Here is a 16,331-nt window from a genome sequence, read left to right as displayed (position 1 = left end):
AGCCAGGCAGCAGGCTGTTAGCCAGCCAGCCAACCTGCCAGCTTAGTGGAATCTGCCACTAGACCAGTCGGTGTAGTCAGCTCAGCTATCCCCATTGAGACCATGTCTGTGCCTCGACCTAGGTTGGGCAAAACTAAACACGGCGGTGTTCGCCTTAGCAATCTCACTGGAATAAAGACCTCCTCCATTCCTGCCATTATTGAAAGAGATTGTGATACCTAACATGTAAAAATAGGGCTACTTAATGTTTGATCCCTCACTACCAAGGCAGTTATAGTCACTGATCATAATCTTGATGTGATTGGCCTGACTGAAACATGGCTTAAGCCTGATGAATTTACTGTGTTAAATGAGGCCTCACCTCCTGGTTACACGAGTGACCATATCCCCGGCGCATCCCGCAAAGAGGTGTTGCTAACATTTATGATAACAAATTTCAATTTACAAAAAAAAAACGGACATATGTGTCTTTTGAGCTTCTAGTCATGAAATCTACACAGGCCACTCAATCACTTATTATAGCTACTGTTTAACGGGCCTCGTGGGCCGTATACAGTGTTCCTCACCGAGTTCCCTGAATTCCTATCGGACCTTGTAATCATGGCAGATAATATTCTAATTTTTGGTGACTAATATTCACATTGAAAAGTCCATAGACCCACTCCAAAAGGCTTTCAGTGCCATCATCGACTGAGTGGGTTTTGTCCAACATGTCTCTGGACCTACTCACTGCCACAGTCATACTCTGGACCTAGTATTGTCGAGTGGAATAAATGTTGTGGATCTTAATGTTTTTCCTCATAATCCTGGACTATCGGACCACCATTTTATTACATTTGCAATCGCAACAAATAATCTGCTCAGACCCCAACCAAAGATCACCAAAAGTCGTGCTATAAATTCTTGGTCAACCCAAAGATTCCTAGATGCCCTTCCAGACTCCCTCCGCCTACCCAAGGACATCAGAGTACAAAAATCAGTTAAACACTGGAATTGTAGGATGTGCAGAAGATGAATGTGCAAGTAGAGATACTGGGGTGCAAAGGAGCAAGACAAATAAATAGACTATGGGGATGAGGTAGATTGGATGGGCTATTTACAGATGAGCTATGTACAGGTGCAGTGATCTGTGAGCTGCTCTGACAGCTGGTGCTTAAAGCTAGTGGGGGAGGTAAGAATCTCCAGCTTCAGAGATTTTCGCAGTTCGTTCCAGTCATTGGCAGCAGAGAGCTGGAAGGATTGGCTTGGGAAGAATTGGCTTGGGAAGAATTGGCTTGGGGGTGACCAGTGAGATATACCTGCTGGAGCGTGTGCTACGGTGACCAGTGAGCTGAGATAAGGCGGGGCTTTACCTAGCAGAGATTGTCGTTGACCTGGAGCCAGTGGGTTTGGCGACGAGTACGAAGCGAGGGCCGGCCAACGAGATCATACAGGTCGCAGTGGTGGGTAGTATATGGGGCTGTGGTGACAAAACAGATGGCACTGTGATAGACTGCATCCAGTTCGTTGAGTAGAGTGTTGGAGGCTATTTTGACATCGACAAAGTCGAGGATCGGTAGAATGGTCAGTTTTACGAGGGTATGTTTGGCAGCATGAGTGAAGGATGCTTTGTTGCGAAATAGGAAGCCGATTCTAGATTTCATTTTGGATTGGACATGTTTAATGTGAGTCTGGAAGGAAAGTTTACAGTCTAACCAGGCACCTTTTATTTGTAGTTGTCCACATATTCTAAGTCAGAACCGTCCAGAGTAGTGATGCTGGACGGGCGGGCAGCGATCGGTTGAAGAGCATGCATTTAGTTTTACTTGCATTTAAGAGCAGTTGGAGGCCACGGAAGGAGAGTTGTATGGCATTGAAGCTCTTCTGGAGGTTAGTTAACACAGTGTCCAACGAAGGGCCAGAGGTATACAGAATGGTGTCGTCTGCGTAGAGGTGAATCAAAGAATCACCAGCAGCGAGAGCGACATCATTGATGTATACAGAGAAGAGAGTCTGCCCGAGAATTTAACCCTGTGGCACCACCATAGAGACTCCCAGAGGTCCGGACAACAGGCCCTCCGATTTGACACACTGAACTCTATCAGAGAAGTAGTTGGTAAACCAGGCGAGGCAATCATTTGAGAAACCAAGGCTGTTGAGTCTGCCAATAAGAATGTGGTGATTGACAGAGCCAAAAGCCTAAACCGGGAAGATGAATACGGCTGCAAAGTAATGTCTCTTATCGATGTCAGTTATGATATCGTTTAGCACCTTGAGCGTGGCTGAGGTGCACCCATGACCAGCTCTGAAACCAAATTGCATAGCAGAGAAGGTACGGTGGGAATCTAAAGGGACGGTAATCTGTTTGTTAACTAACTTGGCTTTTGAAGACATTAGAAAGACAGGGTAGGATAGATATAGGTCTGTAGCAGTTTTGGTCTAGAGTGTCTCCCCCTTTGAAGACGGGGATGACCGCGGCAGCTTTCCAATCTATGGGAATCTCAGATGTTACGAATGGGAGGTTGAACAGGCTAGTAATAGGGGTTGCAACAATTTCGGCAGATCATTTTAGAAAGAGAGGGTCCAGATTTTGCAGCTCTTTCAGAACATCAGCTATCTGGATGTGGGTGAAGGAGAAGTGGGGGAGGTTTGGGCGAGTTGCTGTGGGGAGCGTAGGGCTGTTGCCTGGGGTAGGGGTAGCCAGGTGGAAAGCATGGCCAGCCGTAGATAATTGAAATTCTCAATTATAGTGGATTTATCGGTAGTGACAGTGTTTCCTAGCCTCAGAGCAGTGGGTAGCTGGGAGGAGGTGCTCTTATTCTCCATGGACTTTACAGTGTCCCAGAACTTTTTTGAGTTTGTACTACAGGATGCAAATTTCTGTTTGAAAAAGCTATCCTTAGCTTTCCTAACTGCCTGTGTATATAACTTCCCTAAAAAGTTGCATACCACGGGGGCTATTCAATGCTAATGCAGAACACCCCAGGATGTTTTTGTGCTGGTTAAGGGCAGACAGGTCTGGAGTGAACCAAGGGCCATATCTTTTCATAGTTCTACATTTTTTGAAGGGAGCATGCTCATTTAACTTCTTGCGTCGAGCAATCACGTATCCGGGAGCGTAATCATAGCCTCAAGCTCATTACCATAACGCAACGTTAACTATTCATGAAAATCGCAAATGAAATGAAAGAAATATATTCACTCACAAGCTTAGCCTTTTCTTAACAACACTGTCATCTCAGATTTTCAAAATATACTTTTCAACCATAGCTAAACAAGCATTTGTGTAAGACAATTGATAGCTAGCATAGCATTAAGCCTAGCATTCAGCAGGCAACATTTTCACAAAAACAAGAAAAGCATTCAAATAAAATCATTTACCTTTGAAGAACTTAGGATGTTTTCAATGAGGAGACTCTGTTAGATAGCAAATGTTCAGTTTTTCCAAAAATATTATTTGTTTCGGAGAAATCGCTCCGTTTTGTTCATCACGTTCGGCTAAGAAAAAAACCTTAAATTCAGTCATTACAACGGCAAACTTTTTTCCAAATTAACTCCATAATATCGACAGAAACATGGCAAACGTTGTTTAGAAACATCCTCAAGGTGTTTTTCACATATCTATTCGATGATAAATAATTCGTGGCAGTTGGGTTTCTCCTCGGAAGCAAATGGAAAAATACACTTTTAAAGAATAACCAGGCATCCTCTACTGACGGGATGAGGTCAATGTCATTCCAGGATACCCTGGCCAGGTCAATTAGAAAGGCTTGTTCGCAGAAGTGTTTTAGGGAGCGTTTGACAGTGATGGGGGGTGGTCGTTTGACCACAGACCCATTACGGATGCAGGCAATGATCTGAGTAAATGACGGAGTAAAGGGATGGATATGAAGTATCAAGGGGTCTGAATACTTTCCGAATGCACCATTAAACTCTCCTTCCCCACAATGTGTGCAGTTGTTCACTTCCCTTCACTGATAAGAAAGGAAATTACTGGTATACTAGACCATGCCTCCACTAATCTAATGGGGGCACAACGCTAGCCTCTACCCCCTAGAGCTTAGGGACTTCTGAAGGTTACCGATGGGTGTAATTAATGTTTCCCTTTGATAAGCTAGGCTGCTCTTAGACCTAGGGGGTAGGTAGAGGGTTATTTCTGGACAGGGTCATAGTCTTCTTCTTGGGTAGACTCCGTAATATGACATCAGCGGTAGTGTTTCCCAAACCTCTCCCAGCTATTCCCCTTATCTGGTCTATTCCAGCCCAAGCTGACCAGATTCAACTAATCAAGGGCCTGATGATAAGTTGTGCTACTGGCATTGATCAAAGTGTTAGTAGATAAAATAGCCTTAGTGAAATGTTTGAAAGTAAGGCTACTCGAAGCTGGGTTTGGGAAACACTACCCTGACACACGATGACAATTTACATTTGTAACTAAACTTCCATCAGGTGAGAAATAAATGTAGATCTTTGTGCTACCTTGTTTATGGACTCCAGTCACCGATGTCAGGTTGTTCTCTCTGCTACCGCACGGCAAGCGGTACCAGAGCGCCAAGTCACTTTACCCCGACCTACATGTATAAATTACCTTGACTAACCTGTTCCGCCTGTATATAGCCTCGTTGTTCTTTGTTTAGTAAATATTTTAACTATATTTTCTTAGCGACATTGTTGATTAAGGGCTCGTAAGTAAGCATTTCATGCTAAGGTCTAACACCTATTGTATTTGGCGCATATATGTAAGTAAAATTTTACTTGACTTGTCAAAAGTGTTTGCTGTTGATCGTGCTATTTTATTGAATAAGTTGTCCTTGATTGGGCTTGTGATGTCTGCTCTCGGTTTCGTGATTTTTTCAGTGATAACCCCATCAATAAAGATGGTCCGAGTTAAGTCCAAATTTCTTGAAGTACATAAAGGTGTACCGCAGGGGTCGGTACTAGGACCTGTTCTTTTCACTATATATATAAATGCTATTGCTCAATCTGTTATATTGTACATTTCATCTGTATGTGGATGATACATTCATGTATGATTACCCTGATTGACCTTTTCTGATCTGGCTGTGACATGGTTACAGTCTGATTTTGCAGTTGTGCGGGAAGCCCTTACTAATATAAAACTTGTGCTTAATACGGGTAAAACAAAATGTGCGTATCTCTTAAAAATTGTTTCAGATGGATCTTCACTCATCGGATGGTTCTATAATCAGTCCCTGCATACCAACCTTGGTATTTGTATTTACAATGATTTGTCATTTAAAAAAAACATACGAATGAGCTTGTTAACTTTTTATGGCTGCAGGGGCTGTATTGAGTAGATTGGATGAAAAGGTGCCCATTGTAAATGGCCAGCTCCTCAGTCTCAGTTGCTAATATATGCATATTATTATTAGTATTGGATAGAAAACACTCTAAAGTTTCCTAAACTTTCAAAATATTGTCTGCGAGCATAACAGAACTGTTATTGCAGGCGAAACTCTGAGGAAAATCAAAGCAGGAAGTGGCTTCTATTTTGAAAACTCCATGTTCTATAGCCTCCCTTTGCTCCATTTAAAGGGATATGAACAAGATTCCTTTTCCTATCGCTTCCTCAAGGTGTCAACAGTCTTCAGACATAGTTTCAGGCCTTTATTTTGAAAAATGAGCCAGAACGATAACATCGCGTCAAGTAGTCACATGAGTTTTGCTCGCGCAACAGAGTTTGGGTAGGTATTGCTTTCCCCTCTCCTACTGTGAAAGACATTTGCGGTTGATATATTATCGATTATATATTTTAAAAACAACCTGAGAATTGATTATAAAAAAACATTTGACATGTTTCTGTGGACATTATGGAAACTATTTGGAATTTGTCTGCGTTATCGTGACCGCGCTTTACATTTACATTTAAGTCATTTAGCAGACGCTCTTATCCAGAGCGACTTACAAATTGGTGCATTCACCTTATGACATCCAGTGGAACAGCCACTTTACAATAGTGCATCGAAATCTTTTAGGGGGGGGGGTGAGAAGGATTACTTATCCTATCCTAGGTATTCCTTAAAGAGGTGGGGTTTCAGGTGTCTCCGGAAGGTGGTGATTGACTCCGCTGTCCTGGCGTCGTGAGGGAGTTTGTTCCACCATTGGGGGGCCAGAGCAGCGAACAGTTTTGACTGGGCTGAGCGGGAACTGTACTTCCTCAGTGGTAGGGAGGCGAGCAGGCCAGAGGTGGATGAACGCAGTGCCCTTGTTTGGGTGTAGGGCCTGATCAGAGCCTGGAGGTACTGAGGTGCCGTTCCCCTCACAGCTCCGTAGGCAAGCACCATGGTCTTGTAGCGGATGCGAGCTTCAACTGGAAGCCAGTGGAGAGAGCGGAGGAGCGGGGTGACGTGAGAGAACTTGGGAAGGTTGAACACCTGACGGGCTGCGGCGTTCTGGATGAGTTGTAGGGGTTTAATGGCACAGGCAGGGAGTCCAGCCAACAGCGAGTTGCAGTAATCCAGACGGGAGATGACAAGTGCCTGGATTAGGACCTGCGCCGCTTCCCGTGTGAGGCTTTCCTGTGGATTTCTGAACATAACGCGACAAACAAACGGAGGTATTTTGGATCTAAAAAATAATCTTTATGGAACAAAAGGAACATGTGTTGTGTAACTGGGATTCTCGTGAGTGAAAACATCCGAAAATCAAAGGTAAACGATTAATTTGATTGCTTTTCAGATTTGTGACCGAGCTACCTGATGCTAAGTGTACTTAATGTTTTATCGTGCGATCGATAAACTTACACAAACGCTTGGATTGCTTTCGCTATAAAGCATAATTTCAAAATCTGACATGACAGGTGGATTAATAAAAGGCAAAGCTGTGTTTTCCGATATTGCACTTGTGATTTCACGAATATAAATATTTATAGTAATATTTATTGTATGTAGCGCTGTGCTATTCAGCGGCTGTTGATGTCACTTATCCCGATATCGGGATTGCAGCCATAACAAGTTAACAAGAGATTTGAGGAGTGGTTAAAAAAAGAAGAGTTTTAATAACTCCAACCTAAGTGTATGTAAACTTCAGACTTCAACTGCATACAGGCTGTCAGTAAATACACCCAACCTTTTCTTTATTAAACAAAATACTCTAGCCGGTTATATTCAACTTTCTGCAACAAACTAATCGCTCTCAAAGTTGTGCACTTGCTCTCATGCACTCTTGGGGCGTCTGCCAGACGGAACTGCAATATGCAATCTGAAACTGAACCCTACCTTGAGGCATGCATAGGCTGCATTCCAAACATGTAAAAGACACACCCCCTCCCCTCAAATTAAGTGACGTACCATGATGACGTACCATGGCGTATGATGAGTTGACACTTGCAGGGCAAGGGGTGAGGGAAAAATGAAGGAATTTTAAATGGGTCGCCCATGCCCGGAAATGTGTCACTATTTCGTCCCACGGTTGTTTAAGTCATGATGGTACCACCGGCAGTGGTTGTGTGTGCTTTATATGTGCTACAGTCAATTATGACTGTATTTCATATTTTTGCTAGAAGACGAGGCATCCGCTGACAACGAATGCAAGCCATCCGACAATATCAGGTAAAAGGAAAATTACAAATGTACAAGTGTGATGTTACATCATACAACTTTCCCTGACATATCCGAAAGCTAACCAAACAAAAACATTACTTTCATGATGTTCGTGCCGTCATGTACATTAGTAGCACAATTTGTAACTTACTTACATTCGTTTTTACTTAAACCAATATCAATATAAAGAAACCAACATACAAGTGTAAGGTTTTGGCAGACTTTACTTAGATGTACAATTATTGCGGATCGAATTATGAGGCGTTTCAGGCCCCGGAGTGAACAGAATTGTACATTTGCAAACTCGATCACAAATGAGGGCTGAGGGGATTACGTTGCCAACTTCCCTTGCTTGGCTAATTGTTTGGACCGATGGCAAAGATGGACGTATCGTGTTTATAAACATTAGACAAGTTGGAAATCACAAATTCAACACTGAGTGTATTGGAAGGAATCAGTGGCTAACTGCAAGCATTGCAAAGCAATCACTAACCTTCTATTCAGTGGAGTGGGTGTATGGTCCAAGTTTAAGTGTCCCTTTTCCAAGCTTAAAAGGATAAACACTCAACGTTGGTCATGTTGTCAATCCAGCATGACTTCTGCCACGTTCAAAACAACTGGAAATTCGGAACTGGGAAATCTCAGACTTCAGTGAGTTCAAGACAACTGGAAACTCTATAAAAAACTAGCTCAGACTGGGAAAATACGTTTGAACGGTCATTCAACTCCGAATGCCAAATCGGGAAGTCGGGCCTATTTCTAGAGCTCTGACCTGAAGATCACTGACATCTTCTTGATTCAACCTGGTTTGTTTCCGAGTTCCCAGTTGTCTTGAAAGGCCCATAAATCCAGAGAACGCCAGATTTTGATGACAAAATGTCCCGCGAAGGACCGCTGTGCCACCTTCCTGTTCAAGTGAGCACAGGACAAGTTGAGCCCAAAAATGTATTGTATGCTGCTGCATTAATTATGTAACATGCCAGGGAGATATGTATACTATAGCTAAGAAAATAATTAGAGATCAACCGATTAAATCGGAAAGGCCGATTTCAAGTTTTCATAACAATCGGAAATCAGTATTTTTGGACAACGATTTGGCCGATTTTTTTACACCTTTATTAGGCAAGTCAGTTAAGAACAGTGGGTTAACTGCCTCATTCAGGGGCAGAACGACAGATTTTTACCTTGTCAGCTCGGGGGATTCAATTTTGCAACCTTACAGTTAACTAGTCCTACGCTCTAACCACCTGATTACATTGTACTCCAAGAGGAGCCTGCCTATTATGCGAATGCAGTAAGCCAAGGTAAGTTGCTAGCTAGCATTAAACTTATCTTATGAAAAACAATCAATCACAATCACTAGTTAACTACACCTGGTTGACGATATTACTAATTTATATAGCGTGTCCTGCATTGCATATAAACGATGCGGTGCCATTCGTGAAAACGACTGTCGTTGCTCCAACGTGTACCTAACCATAAACACCAATGCCCTTCTTAAAATCAATACACAAGTATACATTTTTAAACCTGAATATTTAGCTAACAGAAATCCAGGTTAGCAGGCAATATTAACCAAGTGAAATTGTCACTTCTCTTGCGTTCACTGCAAGCAGAGTCAGGGTATATGCAACAGTTTGGGCCGCCTGGCTCTTTGCGAACTAATTTGCCAGAATTTTACGTAATTATGACATAACATTGAAGGTTGTGCAATGTAACAGGAATATTTAGACTCATGGATGCCACCCGTTAAATAAAATACAGAACGGAATAAAAGTTTTGTTTTCGAGGTGATAGTTTCCGGATTTGACCGAAGGCTCGTATTTCTGTGTGTTTATTATGGTTAAGTCTATGATTTGATATTTGATAGAGCAGTCTGACTGAGAGGTGGTAGGCAGCAGCAGGCTCGTAATAGTCAAAGAGAGAAAATAGTTGACGTTATAATTTCTGTAATAACTTGCGGCTGAACTTGAAAGGGGTTCCTTCATTATTTTACCGTTCATGTCTTCCATAGAGAATGTCTTGATCTACTTCAAATATGGCCTGTGTTTTGTGATGGCTTAAACCGCCTCGGCGTTTTGATACCCATGTAAATCTCACTAGGATAAGGTAACGTTTGTCAAGATATTTTCATAAATCCACACTACAAAAAAAAAAAAAAAAGATCTTCGCTTATATTTAGCAAATATTGATCAGAGTTACCTTGTCATATGGATATCTACACAGTTATAAAATCGGCAAGGTGGTGTAAGCCTACACGAAACACAGACCTTATTTTAAGTCAATCTAAAAATATCTTATGGAATAAATTAATGAAGGAACCGTTTTTCAGATTTTTCTAGAAGGGGTCATGGGAATTATGACTCGCACTTTGGTCGTCAATTCTTACCATTCCCATTATTAAAATAAGAATTCCTGCATATAGAAATTAGAGTTTGTTTTCAACATTCATTACAGATAACTTAAACTCTATTTTTATTCAAACAGTTGAGAGTATTTGTCTCCTAAGCAGACTCTTCAGTATCATTGTCACTTCAGAGCTCTGTGTTTATTTACAGATGGCAGAGAAAAGCAGAGCACCAGTGTGGGACTATTTACATGGAGTTGGCATCAGGGAAAGCAAGGTGTCTTACTTGTGATAAATATGTATGCATGGGGTCAGCAACGGCCAAATAAAAAAATACCACAGACCTGTGGAATCACCTTAAAGAACAACCATCCAAAAGCCCATAAGAAAGCAATGATGAAAAAAGCAAACGCAAATTCTTCACAAGGAAAACGTGATACAGACACATCGCAGGCTACAATCTTACAACTTTTTAATAAGCAACCAAAATGGCAGGACAAAGATCCAAGGGCCAAGAAGATGGATGTAGCAATTATTGAGATGATTGACACTGACATCCAGCCATTCACAGTGGTGTCTCACGTTGGTTTTCAGCGGCTGATTACTCTTTCTGAACTCCGGTACAGATTAAAAAATATTTAGCACAGAAATGCAAGATAAAACGCATGAAAGAGTTGTGATGAAAGTGAAGAATCTGGTGGCACCAGTCAACGCTCCACACATGGCATTCACAACTGACTGCTGGTCAGGCACTACAGAGTCCCTGATGAGCCTTACTGGACATTTCATTGACAATGTTTGGACAAGAAAGCAGGTTGTGCTGAATTTCAAGACTATGAATGGATCACACACAGGAAACTACATCAGAGAGATATTTTTGACCATGTTGGAATACTGGGAAATCCACACAGAACGTGTAGTGCTGGTCCTCAGGGACAGTGGGGCAAACATGGTGAAAGGTATGAGACTGGCAGAGCTTCCAGACTTCAGCTGCAGTGCACACACCCTACAGCTTGTAATCAATGATGGCCTATCCAGTCAGAGCTGTGCTAGACATTATTGCCATGTTGAAGAGTTGTACTGGCCAAACAAAGGCTGAGGGCCATTCAGGAAGAGCTTGGCCTTCCCAAACACATGATCAACAAGCAGTTCAAACTCGCTGGAACTCAACACTACACATGTTGCAGAGGATGTTTGAACAGAGGCGTGCATTGAATGTGTATGCAGGTGAATACGGACACATCAGCAGTTTGTCTGCTGCACAATGGGACATTGTCTCTAACCTAATTGAGACTCTGGCACCTATGGAGGAGGTGACACTGGAGATGAGCCACTCCAACTCTACAGCAGCATGCATCATCCCCAGTGTGTCGGTGCTGAAGCTGATGCTACAGCAGAAGGGTTCTTCTACTCAAGGCATCAACACTTTATGGAAGACCATGTTGGACAGTCTGACAAGGAGGTTCTCCAAAGCCGAGGAGACAAAGTGCCTGGTGCTGGCAACTGTCCTGGATCCACATTACAAGAACTATGCCTTCACCTCAGGGACAGCACTAGAGAAAACAAAAGAGTGGCTGAAGGAGGAGTCTGACCTACTAAGGAATCCAAATCCCAGAGCCACAGAAGATGGGGCGAGTGAAGAGGAGGACCCAGATCCAGGTGCAAAAGAGCAGAGTCCAGGTAGATCAGCCACCCAGTCTGGTGGACAGCCTCTACGCTAGAATCTTTGGAAGCCAAGAGGGCAGGGCTGAAGTCCAGTGCGGTTTTGAAATTGAGTTGGAGCGTTACCTCAGAGCCCGTCATTGACAGAAAGAGCGGCTTGCCTTTGGAGTGGTGGAAGCAGAATGAGGACAGACTTCAATCACTCGCTCCACTGGCAAAGAAGTTTCTCTGTCCCCCACCTTCTTCAGTCCCAAGCGAGAGTGTTCAGTGAGGTGGGGATCATTTATGATAAGTGGAGGAGCAGACTGACAGGGGACCATGCAGACAAGCTCTGCTTTCTGCACTACAACCTAAAACTTCTTAACTGGGAATATCGAAGACCCATGAAAGCTGGTGGTTCTTTTTAACATATGTTCTCATGTTATGAGACTAACTTGATTTTATTTATGTATTACATTAAGTTAAAATAAGTGTTCATTGTTCACTCAGTATTGTTGAAATTGACATTATTACAAAATGTGTGTATATATAAATATATATATATAAAAAATACATACATTTTTTAATTGGCTGATTAATCGGCATTTGCTTTTTTGGTCCTCCAATAATTGGTATCGGCGTTGAAAAATCATAATCGATCGACCTCTAAAAGGAATACTAAGTGTATGTTGTGTAGTAAGCTGTTAGTAGCCCAGGGGCGTCACCCTAATAATTTGGTTTATTCACCACTCTTAATTCCACCTACTGTTCTGACTTGGTGGTGCACATGTAGCCTATAGCCTGTTTTAGAGAAAAGTCACCATTGAATATTGTAAGTTTTCATTGTCTGCTTATAACCCCCTTTATTTATCCTGTAGTTCTGACTTGGTGTACAGGGAGAACACTGTAAGAAAGGTCCATGGTCTGAATTCTGACGCTATACATTTCAAAGTGCTGAACAAATAGTTACATTGACTACATCCGTCCTAGCTCGCACATTAATGTCTTAGAATCGCAATTACGGATTGCCTCTTATCCGCTTGTTGTCCCCTTATGCCATGGTTTGTACATCTCAGTTGTCAATAGAAAAGCAAGTCAGCCATATTAGCAGTTTTTTTTAAAGGCAGTAAATTAGGCTGAATTATCTGTTTTGCTGCCAGACAAGACTCCGCTGATAGTCAGGTGTTGCAGTGGTACGGTGTTGGGACTGCAGTTGGGACAGCTTTCTGTAGGCCCTAACAGTTTGTGGGAACCGTTTGTCACCGTTATAGTGCAATGTATTGTTTAGTGTTTACTCATGCATTGAAGGAAAAACAATTGCCCCACCAAGATTTACATGCTAAATTCGCCACTGCGTACAAGATGGAAGTCCACCGGGTGAACGAGCAAGACAAAAGATGTAAGTGCCTTTGAACAGGGTATGGTAGTAGGAGCCAGACGCACCGGTTTGAGTTGGTCAAGAACGGCAACGCTGCTGGGTTTTTCACGCTCAACACTCTCCCGTGTGTATCAATTATGGTTTACCACCCAAAGGACATCCAGCCAACTCAAATCAAAGTTTATTTGTCACGTGAGCTGAATACAACAGGTGTTCACCTTACAGTGAAATGCTTACTTACAGGCTCTAACCAATAGTGCAAAATGGAATTAGGTAGACAATAGGTAGGTAAAGAAATAAAACAGTAAAAAGACAGGTTATATACAGTAGTGGGGCTACATACAGACACCGGTTAGTCAGGCTGATTGAGATAGTCTGTGCATGTAGATATGGTTAAAGTGACTACACATATATGATGAACAGAGAGTAGCAGTTGCGTAAAAGAGGGGTTAGAGGGTGGGAAACAATGCAGATAGCCCGGTCAGCCAATGTGCGGGAGCACTGGTTTGTCAGCGCAATTGAGGTAGTATGAACATGAATGTATAGTTAAAGTGACTATGCATATATGATAAACAGAGAGTATCAGCAGCGTAAAAAGAGGGGTTGGGGGGTGGCACACAATGCAAATAGTCCGGGTAGCCATTTGATTACCTGTTCAGGGGTCTTATAGCTTGGGGTTAAAAACGGTTGAAAAGCCTTTTTGTCCTAGACTTGGCATCATGCAGTAGTAGAGAGAAGAGGCTATGACTGGGGTGGCTGGGGTCTTTGACAATTTTTTACCCAATAAGCTCAGACTTGTTCCATCTACGCAGGTTTGCATCCATGTCCGTCGCTCTGGATAAGAGCGTCTGCTAAATGACTTAAATGTAATGTAAATGTAATGTCCCACTGGGCCATGGCACCGACGCATCTACTCTAACATGGATCAGAGTGTATACGCCTGGCCTGGTATAACATCAAGGTGTATACAACTAATTTAACACGGGTGTTGAAGCAGAAAAGCAGCATGAACGTATCTGCACTATTTATCAAGCGAGTTAAGCTGCATACTCAGAAACACAATTTTATAATGGCAGGAGTGTTTGATTTCCTTACATTAACATCATAACATCAATAATGTAACTAGGGGTAGTAACAGGGTAGTAACTAGGCCTACCCTGTATGTGACAACAAAAATATGTTCCCGCTTTCTACATGCAGAAATAAGATATCATTTGGCTAGAATCAGTTGAGGTTGTCTACTGCCAAAAATAAATGGAATTTACTACAATAATCCCAGTGTAGCAGCATTTCCATCACACATCAACCTACATGGGTTGCATGTTCAACATGTACCCATGAATATCTCTACCTCCCAAACATTGAGGAAACGTGAAACTTGATCTAAGTAAATTGATTTAGCTAAAATCTGGTTAACAGTACAAGGAATAAGGAATTGAGTGCCAGTTAACATAAACTATGCATGATATTATGCATTTAATTACCTCGCTAGTTACAGGTCACGTCAATGTGCCATCCAGGGGTGTCTTCATTACGTCTTACAACTTTAACAGTTTACCGTTTAAGAACCAAAAGGAACGGTGAGGGCCCAACTGAAGTTGAAAAATGTTGAGTTGGAGTGAACGGTTTCAAACGGTTTGCAACAGAATCGGCGTAATTAATATACCCCAGGTAGGTTTGTATTGAATTGCTCATGTACTTTTACTAGCAACTACAATAACGTTAGACCTTACCTACTGCCACTGGGCACACACCGGTTAAATCAACGTTGTTTCCACGTAATTTCAGTGAAATTACAGTAAAATTACGTTCAACCAACGTGGAATGTACGCTGAATTGACGTATGGTCTATGCCCAGTGGGTAGGGGTGAAGCCCCAGCCAGGTCGTCAGAAAGCAGAATGTCTGAAGAAGCATGCATTTAACTAACCACTCAAACCAAATAACTCGAAATAATGTTTTCCTGCCAGTGGAAAGGGTGGCATCCCTTGCAATGCTTAAAACGTGCTTATGTTCGCTTGGCAATTATCATCTACTGCCTCCAGGCAGGCTAGCTAACTAGCTACTACCACATAAACTACAATGGTTCTAATCTAGAACTCAATTCAGAACCGCACTCACCAGGCAACGCAGTTTTGCGTACCGCCGTCCTGACTCCTGTTGTTATCTACGGTCCCACGATGCTTTAGGTTACTACCTAGCTAGACATTTTCGTGAACATATTGATAATTTGGTCGTTTTTCAGAAATATATTTTTTTCTTGTTTTTCTCTTTATCGAATCACACAATGTGCCCGAACCCCGGGAACATTTATGACTCTATGCTATTAGAACCAATGAAAAGGAAGGAGAACCTTGCAAGTACCCGCCCTGCACGTTCTATGGCTGCGCAGTACAGCTTCTGCGCACATCCTGCCGCGTGCATCTAGGCTTCTGTGTGATCACTATGCGCGCAGGACGACGGCTGCTACTGCGGCGAGTGCCATGACTCCGTTCGCTCAAAAGCAGGCGACGACTCTGCTGTCCTGTGTTGCTCTGCCCACTTATGTTGTTATTAAGAACCAATGTGTAATCCCACCTCAATTTCAGAGCAGCCCTTAGGTTGGTCTACATAGCAGAACAACAACCAGCAGTTTCCCTGCTTTAGGTCTGCCCTGGATTGCTTCTGCCTAGTTGCCACCATCTTGGTTGCAAGAATCAAGAAGGACTGGAGACAAAATGGTGGCTTTGTTTTTTTAATGGGCTCCAGCAACAGCACCACTTTAAATCATACCAGTGAAGTGAAATGCCAAAATTACATGCCATGTCCTAGTAAGGACAGTATTTCAAGCATATAGTAGAATTTGTACAAAAAAGAAAGGGAAACCACTCATGTCCTCTATGAGCAATCCTGAGCCACATGTAAGAGCCTTACCATAGACCAGTTACTGCTATTCACTGTCTTTTGGGGTATGTTTATTCCAAAACCAACTGCAAATCCATGATATTTAACCAAGCAATAGGTTGGAATGGTACTATTGATAAGATAACGTCTACATTAAGGGTTGAGAACATCATGGGTTGTCAAGGACCTGTACACACCACTCCTTAACCAACAACTAAGCTACCCCTTAATGTAAAGCATTCTTCTGTCAAATCAATCCAGTTAAAAACTAAGCCTATTGGGCTTGGTAAATAAAACTAGACTCTCTTCCTAAGATACAAATTGAGGGCCAATATATGGCATAAACAATAGGAATTGTGTAATACTATATGTAACTCCAATGAAACGATAGCCAGTGGTATGACCGGAGATAGTTTGAACTGTATGGTTCTGCAAACCAATATGCCATTTACAGATAATTTAAGAGGAAACAAATCTTAAGTCAATCTATCCTTAGAAGCTGGTTTGACAAGGCCACAAAGTGGACATATTCATGAACAATAC

The 16,331-nt window shown here is 42.3% G+C and overlaps 1 protein-coding gene and 1 pseudogene across 2 annotated transcripts in view; one reads left to right on the top strand and one right to left on the bottom strand.

Annotated features, from left to right (window-relative positions):
* The window catches only part of znf1035 (zinc finger protein 1035), a 28,307-nt gene extending 13,058 nt beyond the window's left edge, over nt 1-15,249 (bottom strand). For both annotated transcript variants that reach the window (XM_035751462.2, XM_035751464.2), the window contains exon 1: nt 15,027-15,249. The gene's annotated coding sequence lies outside the window, so the exon portion shown is untranslated. The remainder of the gene's footprint in view (nt 1-15,026) is intronic.
* On the top strand, nt 10,285-11,923 carry LOC118367654 (zinc finger BED domain-containing protein 4-like; annotated as a pseudogene).
* Nucleotides 15,250-16,331: the final 1,082 nt, after the last annotated feature.

This window comes from Oncorhynchus keta, chromosome 34 (assembly GCF_023373465.1).
Source record: "Oncorhynchus keta strain PuntledgeMale-10-30-2019 chromosome 34, Oket_V2, whole genome shotgun sequence".
In the NCBI taxonomy this organism is placed as follows: domain Eukaryota; kingdom Metazoa; phylum Chordata; class Actinopteri; order Salmoniformes; family Salmonidae; genus Oncorhynchus; species Oncorhynchus keta.
This window is presented reverse-complemented; position numbering and strand designations above follow the sequence as displayed.